This window comes from Jaculus jaculus, chromosome 16, assembly GCF_020740685.1.
Source record: "Jaculus jaculus isolate mJacJac1 chromosome 16, mJacJac1.mat.Y.cur, whole genome shotgun sequence".
Lineage (NCBI taxonomy): Eukaryota > Metazoa > Chordata > Mammalia > Rodentia > Dipodidae > Jaculus > Jaculus jaculus.
The window spans coordinates 21326216-21339110 of NC_059117.1; the positions used below are offsets into that span (position 1 = coordinate 21326216).

A 12895-nucleotide genomic window follows, 5' to 3' on the forward strand; every position below is an offset into this window, starting at 1 on the left:
GAGCAACACAATAAATAAACCCTATGAAAGAAAAAGTTCACAAACCTGGAACCAAAGCAGGTAAAATTACCTAACGAAGTCTCAATGCCATGCAAGATAATAAAAAGAACCTAAAACATATGGCAAGATGGGCCCAGAAAGAAGTCAAAAGCATGTGATTAAAAAAATAAACTGGGGCCGGAAAGATGGCTTAGCGGTTAAGCGCTTGCCTGTGAAGCCTAAGGACCCTGGTTTGAGGCTTGATTCCCCAGGACCCACGTTAGCCAGATGCACAAGGGGGCACATACGTCTGGAGTTCGTTTGCAGTGGCTGGAGGCCCTGGCATGCCCATTCATTCCCTCCCCCTCCCTGCCTCCCTCCCTCCCTCCCTCCCTCCCTCCCTCCCTCCCTCCCTCTCTCTCCCCCCCCCCCACGCCTCTCTGTCTGTCACTCTCAAATAAATAAATAAATTAATTAATTAATTAATTAAAAATAAATAAATAAACTGAAGCCAGGGTGGTACATGCCTTTAATCCCAGCACTCAGGAGGCCGAGATAGGAGGAACACTGTGAGTTCAAGGCCACCCTGAGACTACATAGTGAATTCCAGGTCATCCTAGCTAGAGCAAGACCCTACCTCAAAAAAAATTTTTTTGAAGATAAAATGGAATATTTTTATTTAATTTTTAAAATAGCCAATAGTATTAGCAGTAATAACCACAACAAAAACACAGGTCCAAAAATATCAGTGAAACCCTAAAATTCATGTAACATAAGAAAAAGAATCATCATAAAAGATATAATGGGCCAGTAGACATTATGTTGTAATGCTGTTCCAATACATACATAACATTATATGGCACTTGAAAGAACTACATGACTTTAAACCACCACCAAAATAAGAAAACTAAAAGATGCAGCTATGAGGCTGAGAGCAGAGCTCAAGGAAATAGTAAAAACTACCTAATGCAGGGCAAGGGAAATGGCTCAGCAGCTAAGAGCGCTTGCCATGTAAGCACGAATGCCTAAGACGGCCTGATTCCCCCAGTTCGATCATCCAGCACCCATGTCAACAGCTGGGCATGGCCACACTTGCCTGTTAATGCAGTCATGTGGGGAACAGGGATTGGAAAACTGCTAAGACTAGCTGGTCAGCCAGTCTAACCAAAAGGAAAACACCTGGCAGCTCCAGGTGCAATGAGAGGATACATCTCAAAGAAGCATAAACACACATGCACATTTCTGGGGGAAAGAAATCCAACCTAATCCAAAAGAAAGCACAGGAAATGGGGGGAAAACAAGGAATACTTGTGATAAACAGAACAAATACAAGGTGGAAGATTTAAGGCTAACCATATACAAGTGGTATTTAACTCATAAATGCCAGGTGGTGCATGCCTTTAATCCTAGCCCTTGGGAGGCAGGGGTAGGAGGATCACCATGAATTTGAGGGCAGTCTGAGACTACATATTGAATTCCTGGTCAGCCTGGGCTAAAGCAAGATCCTGCAAAAAAAAAAAAAAAAAAAAGGACAAGAAAAAAAATTAAAAATGTAAAAACATCAGTACAGCATATGCAGAAGGCCCTGGATTTGGCCCTCAATGCAGGAAAAAAAAATAGTTGTAAAGTCTGTCACACTGCAGATTAAATGAAGAAAATCACAGGAACTACGAGAAAAAATAATTTTAAATCTAATATACTTTTCTAATACAGGTCAAAGCCCATTTATAAAGTATAAAAATGTTAGGAGTCCAGCACTGTCTGGAAACTAAAATATTTAATGTAAGAAATTAAAGATAACCTAAGTAAAAGGAGAGATATAACATGTTTATGACCAGAAGACTTAACATAAATATGAATGTTCTCCAACACATCTACCGATTCCATGCAATGCTAAACAAGATTTCAGCAAGTACTGTTCTGGATCCCACATGAGGCGAAAAGAGCCAGAAAGAACATAGCTCTCACTCTGATAATAAAAAGAACAAGAGAAAAACAATCTACAAATATGAACCTTCCTGTAACTCAATGGACAGCAGAGATTACAGAGCAAACAAGCCAACTCTAAAGAAAGACATCTGCCTTGAAAAACACACGGGGTAGGAGCACCTGGGTATCTGGGGATGTCAACATCAGACTCCAGGAAAAGTAATTTTGCTAAAACTCCTAATGAATTACTAACGGCTGGGTGGTGTGGTAGTAAGAATCCATGGAGTTCCGTGTAAGCCCAAGGACATTACACCCATCTGCAAGCTCTTCTTCCCAGACCTCATTAGACATCTACAGAAAAGACAATGCACAGTGAAAGGCCCAACGAAGCACCTCTATGGTGCAGGCTTTGAGGAGGAGGACAGCAGCACTGAGAGAAAAGCAGAATTCCTATCTTGGACCCTTTCCATCAACTTTAATACTCAGTTACTCCGAACACAACTGAAAACCCACTACAGCTAGTAGAAAATTTCTGCAGCCCTGGTGTCATGAAAAGGGAATCCATCTTTACAAGTGGAAGCTAGTAGGGACACTAAAAGTCCCCATTTCCAAAAATCAGGACACAGTATCTGCCCAGTCTATTGCTTGAATATGCTGCTGCATCAGGGATCATAATGGATCCAGGTAAAAATGGCAATCTGAAAAATACAGGTTTCATGTGCCAGACTATCTTACTGGCAATGACAATTTGTTTGCATAGTTAAAAGTTCCAAAGAAATAATTGTAATTTATCAGCCTTCTAAAGGGCAGACCTGAAGGTTAGGCTATTGGCAACAGGCCAAGAATCAATTTTAAAAGATATATAACAAGGATGTAGGCATGGCCCAGCAATTAAGAACACTTCCTGTGTAAGAATAAGTCCCATGGGGGCCTAAGACCACCTTAGTTTGATTCTCCACATGCACATGAACAAATGGACATAGCCATCCATACATGGGTGTAATGCCAGTCATTCAGGGAGCAGGACCACAGAATCACTGAGGCTTACAAAAACTGCAAGCTCTAAAATCAGTGAAGAGACTCCATTTCAAGGAAACAGATCAGTAATGGAAAAGGGACACTCAACATTCTCCACACATGCATGCAAGAGATATATACATGTGCATTAAACACACATGCAAATACATGTATGTATAACAAGGCCAGTCAAGGGAAACCTTGCTTAGAGCTGTAAGAATGCAGCACTGGCGACCAACCACTCACTGCTCAGTGGCCGCAGCTCTCCGCGCAGCTGACGCGTCAAGCCCAGGTAGCCACAGCACGCAGCGTGAAGGGAACACCGCAGTAAACCAGGGGCTCTGTCTCAGGTGGTAACGTGAGAGATGCTTTTCTCCAAAAGTAGTAGCACCATTAATGCAAAGCCCAAAATGACTAGGACAAGCCAGCAATGTCTTTAAACAAACTAGCTCCATTTCGTTAATGACAATGGGCATTCTCCTTGTTAACCATGAAGCCCAAGTTAGCCAAGTTATGCCAGTCACAAGGTACTGACAGGTCAGAGAATCCAGCTTAACAAGGGCTTAGCAATAGGTAAATACACATCCAAGTTTATACACCCATGCACTTGCACTTGATGGGAGGTGTTTGGTTACAGAGCACTTGCCTAGTATTGTAGCAATCCCTGGGTTCATTCTGAGCACTAAAATACACAAACAAAACATTGAGACCTTCAGCTGGTTTTGACAGAGTTAGAGGCCAGCCTGAGCAACAAGGAAGACCATCTAGAAAGAAGTGGTGGTGGTTATAGCTCATAACTAAGTATTAGATTGCTTGCCCAGTATGTGCGAGGTCCTAGGTTCAAGACCCAGAACAAGAAAATAAGCAAAGAAAAAGGTGCATTTGGTAGCTGAATCAGGCAGGTGGCACTGCTGTACTGGAAAATAGCTGATGTTCTTTCTCTAGCAGCCTAGGACTTCAGCTGTGACTTCCATTCTTCCCTTTTGAGGTAACACATTGTTTTGGCTGGATTATCTCTCTACAAGTAGCAACCCGTGAGTGGGAGAATCTCCTTTAAATATGCAAATATCCATATCATTTGAATATCAAAACATCAATACTAACTATACATTTAGCAAAGGAAGCAAGAACTCCTGTCCTGAGTGTCTTCAGCCTCCCTTGCCTCCTACTGAACTTTTCCCACACAAAACCTGCAGGATATTGACAGGTATCTTTGGTATCTTTAACCTTCGTAGATAGAAAAGTCTTCATTCTTTCCCAGGCTTGAGGTTTCCCACCATACTTGCTTTATCATGAGCAGCTAAGGTTAGAGTAAAAGGGTGAGACGACCCCAGAGCACAGACACAAAAAGCAGCTCTCTGTACCAAAAGCCAATCTTTGCATTTATATTCAATTTCAAGCCCCTGATGCAACAGCTACCACTGCGCTGCCTTTTGCCTAGGGCTCAGGTTTGCTGCCACACTGATGTAATAACATTATTCTTTTCTTTCCAGCCTAGAGAATGAGCAACAACCAAAGCACCATTCCAGCATCTTCGTTTAGCTTCATCTTTTACTGTTAGTCTGAAGAAAACCATCAACAGGTAGGGCAGGAGGAGACTTAACGGACTACTGGCCCACCACCTTAACAGTATTTGCTTCTCTGCGCCTCATATGCTCAACGAACCCACTGGAGTCCTGTCCTTTCCTTTGTAAAAAGCTCTGTTTATCTTTTTCAATATCAAATCCTTGTCACCAAATACCTCAAAAACAGTAAGGGAATTGGGATTTTATCCATTCTACTTATAAGCCATGATGATAGCCCACTACTGTTTCATGGATGCATACAAGATACATGATACTAGGTCCAAAAAAAAAAGGACTTTATCATCCATGACCTAGTAAATAACATGAGCATCACGTCAGTGACAGCTCACCTTGGCCTACAAGCTCTGCGGTAGAGGGTCTAGGTTGATGTTCTTTTCCACATGAATGGTTTCTAACATAGCTAAAGAACAGTGAGCTCGGGAAATGTATCATTTTCATAACAAGCAGAGGCAAGTTTACTCATCTGCTCTTTGTCTGGGATTCATTACTTCATTTCTCAAGGGAGAAAAATCCTGGGAAACAGACCAGATAAAAACCAGTCAGATCTTGCAATCTTATCATATTCAACAAAAATATTCAGGGATGTCCATGTCAACCAACCAATTTACCAAGCCAGCTAACCAAAACCTGAGGCAGAATGTAGATAATTTTGTGTCAACACATCTGTATAAACAAGAATGGAATCCTACCATGAACAAGAATCAATTAAGAAATGGTCAGAGGGCTGGAGAAATGGCTTAGTGGTTAAGGTATTTGCCTGCAAAGCCTCCCTGGTTTGATTCCCCAGGACCCATGTAAGCCAGATGCACAAGGGGGCCCATGCATCTTGAGTTTGTTTGCAGTGGCTGGAGGCCCCAGTGCACCCATTCTCTCTATCTGCCTCTTTCTCTCTCTCTTTCAAATAAATAAATAAATAAAATATTTTAAAAAACAAACCAAAAAACAAAAACTTTTAAAGAAATGGTTGGAGGCAGTGTGTGGTTCAATCAGGGGTGTGGCAGCAGGAGTGGACAGGGCTATTTCTCAGATGGAGGACCCAAAGCTAAGCCACATCTTCTAGCCTCAGAGAAAATGAGCAATTCACAAGTTTCTGGCAGCCCAAAAGGAAGAACTGATACCAGCACACCCTCCAGAGCCAAGAGCCAGGATTCCCCACTTCATCCCAAGATGCCTCCTGACAAAATGTCTGATAACTGGAAAGCTCTAATTAAAAAAGAAATGGATTCCTGATTCATGAGGTCCAGGGTCACTACTGATTATCAACATTTTGACCTTGACTGTGGCAGGGTCTTGACTTAATGGGCAGCAAGTTTGACAGTGGACAGTTGTCTTTGTCTTGTCTTTGCCCAGCCTCTCCAAGGTAACACCCGTGAAGCACTGTAGCAACCTGGGCTGTCTGAAACAAACTTTTCCACTTGAAAATGGACACTGCATGTGGACTGGGAAATGTAAAAGCTAGACTGAAAGATATAGTCACTGCCAAAGGAAACTTCTAAGATTAGGCAGTAAAAATGGGTGGGTGTGGCTATTTCACAGTGCTTTCTGATGCTGTTGCTCAGTTACAAACTGAAATGTGTAAGCAGCATTAGAGAGCATTAATGTTGCGACCATTGCATATAGTCTTCTAGTCAATTTCCTCGACAAGAGGTGGCAGAACACGAAGCCCTACAGTGAACAAGAAATCCAATAAGGAATATAAGAAAAACTAGCAGCCTTTCCATCCAGGGCCTCTTCACAGCCTACAAAGACTAGTGAGTCTAGAATGCATCCAGCTGTAGAGACAGAGAGAGAGGTGGGGGGGAGAGAATGTGTGTATGTTTTATGAAACATGAACAGTAAGTAAATGACATATTTTATAGTTAAAAAGAAAAACAGCCAGGCATGGTGGCACACGCCTTTAATTCCAGCATTCAGGAGGCAGAGGTAGGAGGATCACGGTGAGTACAAGGCCACCCTGAGACTACATAGTGAATTCCAGGTCAGCCTGGACCAGAGTGAGACCTTACCTCTGGGGAAAAAAAAAAAGAATATTCAGTGATACTCAGGGTGCATGGCATTTTATTTCATTCAACACTCTCCTATTCAATCTAATACCAGAGGGGCTAGGTAATATCATAAAGCAAAGAAATAAATGTTACAGGTTTCAGGAAGACAGAGACTATCTCTATTTGTAAGCAAAATTAATTGCCCATATTTAGAAAAAAATATGAAAATAACCTAAAAATAATAAACATTTTGTCCATGAAATTAAATGTTTATATAAAATTTCCCCAAACAAATCCATAGATTCACTGTCGTAACAATAGGATGGTAAACAAGTATGAGAAGGAGCAGTAATCGCAAATGTATTTTTGGATATAATTAGCAGAAAGCCACCAGTGAGAATATTCAGAAATTACTAACTCTTACAATGCACCCTTTTAGTCTCCTGAAGGACCCACAACAGTACAACAGATGTTACTGAATCTCTTGTAACTATAGCCTATAGTAGAATCTTCCTATTCTCTACTGGTATACATAAGGGCTCTGATTAACGCATTCTGTATCTAGCCAGTTTTGATAATAAACCACTGTATCTCAGACACTCATTCAGCTAGATCATTCAACAGAACGTAGAAGAGGGAACCTGACATGGCTTTGTTAAATATATTACCTACTTTATCAAACTGACTTATCCACAAGGCAGAAATGAACTTGATTCTGTACAATAACTTACGAGAAAATTATACAAAGGAACAAAAGCAACAGAAAAAAGAAACCAATGAGGGAACCACAAACAGCTATTTGTATAATTGATTAAAATCATCAACAGGCTGAGTGCTGAGCACCAGGTCTAGATGCCATTCTGCAGCAGCTACCAGAGAACAAACAAACTAAGGGAAGATGGCAGAGAAAACTGAGAAGAACCAAGATCCACCGATAAGACAAGAAGATAGCCAACTGCCCATCACAGGACATGCCACCTCCACCACCTCTGCCAAGACCCAGGAGAAATTGCCAAGAAAGTGGCAACATGAATACTGTTCTTACTGCTAGCCTGATGAACAGATCCAAGGCGATGGTGACACACAACAATGATCAATCAAAACCCATCAAAGCAGAAATCCACAGGCTAAAGAGAACTCAACACTCAGACGGCCAACAGGCCTGCTACGGCTCAAGGAATATTGCAGAAGAGGGGGTAGAAAGATTTTAAGAGCCCTAGTGTGGGTAGGAGTACCTTGAGGCGCTGTCCCCATGCTACCCAACAGGGACTGACTGAGGCCTTCAAGACCCCACAGTGAATAACATAAACCCACTCAGGAGGGACCCCAGGAAATTGGGAGCAAGAATGAGGGGACAAAAGAGCATAACCATATATACATATATTGAAATTTTAAAAATTCAACACCACCTGTTGTTCTTCTTGCTAGAGTTTGTTTTGTTTTGTTTTGTTGAGATAGGTTCTAATGAAGCTCAGGATGGCCTCAAACTTGCCACATAGAGTTTGGCCTTAATCATATTGCTGCTGCCTCGTAAGTGCTGAGATTATACATGTGCACCACTAAACTCAAACTAAAACTCATAATATATAGAGGATGCAAAAGAGGGATATAAAGCAGTAAAAACAATAAGTCAGGAAACTGGAGGTAGAGTGGTAATTTGGACAAAACCCCTAAATAGATGCACCAACAGCAGTATTATAGAAGGAAGTTAAACAGCAGTATTATTCACAGGGTCCAAAGTCTAGCCTTCAGATTAGAAAACTTACATGACACTTGTAAATGACATGTTTAACTGCTCTAATGAGATCTAGTAGAGAAGGATGGAGAAGAATAGCATGTGGAACTGTCTACCTATGGGATAAAACAATTATCATGCATGTACTTTATCCAATATAATTAGTCTTCGATTATTCCCTTATAGACAATGAATCATCAGTGTTACTGACTTTCTACTACCGTGGCAACTACCCACTTGATGGAGGTTTCAGCAGATGGTCCGTTTCTCTCTCTCTGAAAAAATATTTGTTGGGAAGGAATGTGAAGTTGAGAAGCCAAATGAAATTTCTGAATTGGCTTTAAATAGAATAATCCTTTCTTCCCTGGGCTCCAATGTCAGAAAGAGTTCAGAGTTAACTATGTTAAGTACTCATTGAAAAAGCATTCTTTTGAAAGCAATAGGTTAAAAGATGATTTTCTGCAATGAGAAACTGGTTTTGCATGTATGCTTTGCAAAGAGTTACCAAGTAGTTTCAGTTATAGTCAATTCTATTATTTCATAAAGTGGCTTTAACTAGCCAGAAGCTTAATAGGAACAATACAATGTAAAATATATCAAATTACTCTCACAGTTGCAAATGTCCAAATTTTAGAAGACAATGTACAAAGTTAAAAATCAGGGCTGGAGATACTGCTCAATGGACAAGGTGCTTGCCCACAATACCTAACAATCCAGGTTTGATTCCTCAGTACCCACATAAAAGTCACATGCACAAAGTGACACGTGCATCTGCAGTTCATCTGCAGCAGCTAGAGGCTCTGGCACATCTATTCTCATTCTCATATTCTCTCTCTCTCCCCTCCCCTTGCAAATAAATAAATAAAATGTTTTTAAAAAGTTAAAGACTCCATATCTGAACTTGGGGAATTAAAAGAAATGTGCAATTAAAATGTTTATAACTAACAGGAAAAATAAAGCTTTTGAAAAAATGGTATTGAGTGGTATTTAGGATTTAGAGTCACATTTGCTACCTCGTTATCACTGGAAAATCCAAACTGTATTTCTATTTGTATTGTATTCCCAGTAAAAATTAACTTATGAAATTACTTAACATATAATTTGGTTTAAATCACTAGTTGTAGCATTTTTCAAACTTAGTATCTTATATGAACACAACATGTACTAAATGCACAAGTACAAAAATATGTTACTATGGAAACAAGAATCTATAAATGCTGACATGTAATTAGATATGAAAATTTTATGAATATAATCTGATTCTCAATCCAGTGGTTTAGATATTAGTATTCTTGTTCAAAACAGGGGAATTTTAAAAATACCTTCTAAAGATTTAAGTAACATATAAGCAACAAACAAATTTGTGGGTTTTAACCATTAAAAAAAAAACAGATTAAGTAGCATATTCAATTAAAAAAAAAAACCTACTGCTAGCTGGGCATGGTGGCACAAACCTTTAATCCCAGCAGTAGGTAGATAGAGGTAGGAGGAACACTGTGAGTTCAAGGTCGGCCTGAGACTGAGTGAATTCCATGTCAGCCTGGGCTATAGTGAAAAGTTACCTGGGGGAGGGGGAGAGGGGTAATAAACCCTGAAGGGGCTGAGATAGAAGGACTGCCATGAATTTGAGGCCAGCCTAGCCTCAAAAACAAAACAAATAAAACACAAAAAGCAAACTGCTATTTGTGATATCAATCTATCTTTAACCAAAGTGACTTGTATAGGCAATACACAGGAACTTTCAGATCCAAGCTCTTGTATTATTATTATTTTTTTTATTTTTATTTATTTATTTGAGAGTGACAGAGAAAGAGAGAGAGAGAAAGAGGCAGAGAGAGAGAGAGAGAGAGAGAGAATGGACACCCCACGGCCTCCAGCCACTGCAAACGAACTCCAGACGCATGCACCCCCTTGTACATCTAGCTAACATGGGTCCTGGGGAATCGAGCCTCAAACCAGAGTCCTTAAGTTTCACAGGCAAGCGCTTAACCACTAAGCCATCTCTCCAGCCCTTGTATTATTATTATTGTTTACATAAAACTCAGATTTGAGGCTAAAGATGGCTTATCAGTTAAGGAACTAGCCTGTGAAGTCTAAGGACTCAGCTTTAATTTTCCTCAGTACTCACATAAAACCAGATGCACATGGTGGCACATGAGTCTAAAGTTTGTTTGCCCTGACACATCCACTCTCTCAGTCTCTCTCTCTCTAATAAATAAATAAATTTAAAAAAAATAATTTTAAAACTCAGATTTGGATCAGAGATGGCTTAGTGTTTAAGGCATTTGCCTGCAAAGTCCAAGGATCCTGGTTCGATTCTCCAGAACCCACATAAACCAGATGCACAAGGGGACGCATGCATCTGGAGTTTGTTTGCAGTGCCTGGAGGCCCTAGCAAGCCCATTCTCTCCCTCTCTCCCTCTTTTTCTCTCCCTCTCCCTTTTACTTTCTCTCAAATAAGTAAATAAAATATATTTTTAAAAGATTTTATTTCAAAATAATCTGACTATAACATAAAAACACCCACAAAAAGATAAGAAAATTATAAAAATATACTTCTATAACAGGAAACAGCCAGGTATGGTGGCACATGTCTTTAATCCCAGTACTGTAGGAGGATTTCTGTGAGTTCGAGGGCATCCTGAGACTGCATAGTGAATTCCAGGTCAGTATGGGCTACAACGAGAGACAACCTCAAAAAAAATCAAAAGAAAAAAAAAAAAGAAACAAAGTTATATTACCTTATACAACTAATACAAGTAATGAACCAACTGAAGTTGCCCAACTCTTAGTCCATGCTCTTTCTTAATCTTCCAAAGCGACAGGGTCACTACCGGCAGGAGCTCTGACACTGACTCTGTCACAACTTATCTAGACTCCGCAGATTCCTCCAGGCCTCGGTTTCTTCTGTTTCATGGAGATGTTTTGACAGTTAACCAAACCAAATATTTGAGTTTGCTGATAACAAAACATTATATACATTTTCACGATATTAGTAGCTGCTGTATACCAACTACGGCTCTCAACTGATTTTAGTTTTCCCTGATTTTAGTTTTAAGCTTAAAATAGCCAGGCATGGCTATTAGCTAAGGAATGTTTTAAGAACCATTTTATGGTATAACTTAGATCAATTAATTCCAACACTCAGGAAGCTGAGGTAGGAGGAATGCCATGAGTTTGGGGCCAGCCTGGGCTACAGAGGGAGTTCTAAGTCAGTCTCGGTTAGAGTGAGACCCTGCTTCAAAACAAAAACAAAAGGCTACAATAACATTTTCTGTGTATCAGCTATCTTTTAACAATAGCTTGCATTCTAAGAAGATCCTCTGGCCTAATGTTCAAAGTACGTAAGATATAAGCAGCACAATATTTTTCAATTTGAGTATTTCTAAAACCTTACTACCCATTTAGAAGCTATGCAGAAAATGTTAGAAATTTATAACCAACTTTTCTACAGCACTGTATACTTCCATGGAAATGCAATTCAAAACTTACATATTTATCAGCCATTCCCCTATAGGTTTAAACTTGAGCAATAAAAAGTTATAAAAATGCATACTTTTTTTCAAAGTATTATACAATTTCTAATTATAAATAAAAACTTACGATAGAATCTCATTGCTAAAATAATAGAAAGAGGTGATGATGCAGCCAGCAGCAATGTGCTTTGATTCTGTAAGATGATATAGAATCCAGCCACTCCACAGAGTCCAGTCTAAAGAAAATGTATTCTCACTACTATATTCTTAAAAGTATTGAGAACAGAAATGTAATTTTAAATTATCTCTATTTAATATCATTGTTTATTATATTGAATATATATCTTTATGTATATGTTTAGTTTACAATCCACGAGGACACATAACTAATTTACATTTTCCTTTACCACACCAATCACATTAGCCTACTTCTACATATATTGAAGAAATAACAATCCACCAAAAAATGTACCCATGCCAAAAATTGAAAAAGCCAAGTGAAATAAAATATTGATAACAAATAATCATTATGTATCTAACAAATAAAAGGACTACAGTTACTATATCCAAAGGTAGAACAAACAATTTAAGATTATGTCCTATAACTATGCTATTAGCAAAGGAATGTTTTAAGAACCATTTTATGGTATAACTTAGATCAAGTTGATCAATAATTTGAATGAATAATGAATATATGAGTGAATGAAAATGGAAGTCATGGTGATGCTGAACACCTTGATATATTCACAATTTGGAATGCAGAAATGACTTGAATACAAACAAACTAGTTGAAATTCAACGTGTTCACTGTAAAGATGCAGTGGTTTGCTATTTGTAGAACAAAGAACCTCAACCCAAAACATACATAACTTCTAAAATATCCAAGTGCAATTGTCAAGGCTTTAAAAATACAGTTTTACTATGTAATCACCCCCCCACACACACACATACCTCCTTGTATTTTTAGTGTTTGACATTAGTGACCAACAAACCAAAATAGAACACACATTTTTTAAAATACTAATTTACTCATATTCTATTTAAGAGCAACATACAATCACTTATAGATTTAGTCTCTTTAAAAAGCATCCTTATATAAAGCATGGGGGGGAACCCCTGCTATACATATGAACCACAGTTTAAGCCCAATACAACTGGCCAATCAAAATTAGTGAATGCACTGCATCT

The 12895-nt window shown here is 39.1% G+C and overlaps 1 protein-coding gene across 3 annotated transcripts in view; it reads right to left on the minus strand.

Moving 5' to 3' along the window:
• Nucleotides 1–12895, minus strand: part of Cog5 (component of oligomeric golgi complex 5) — a 277027-nt gene that overhangs the window by 198529 nt on the left and 65603 nt on the right. The window lies entirely within an intron of this gene.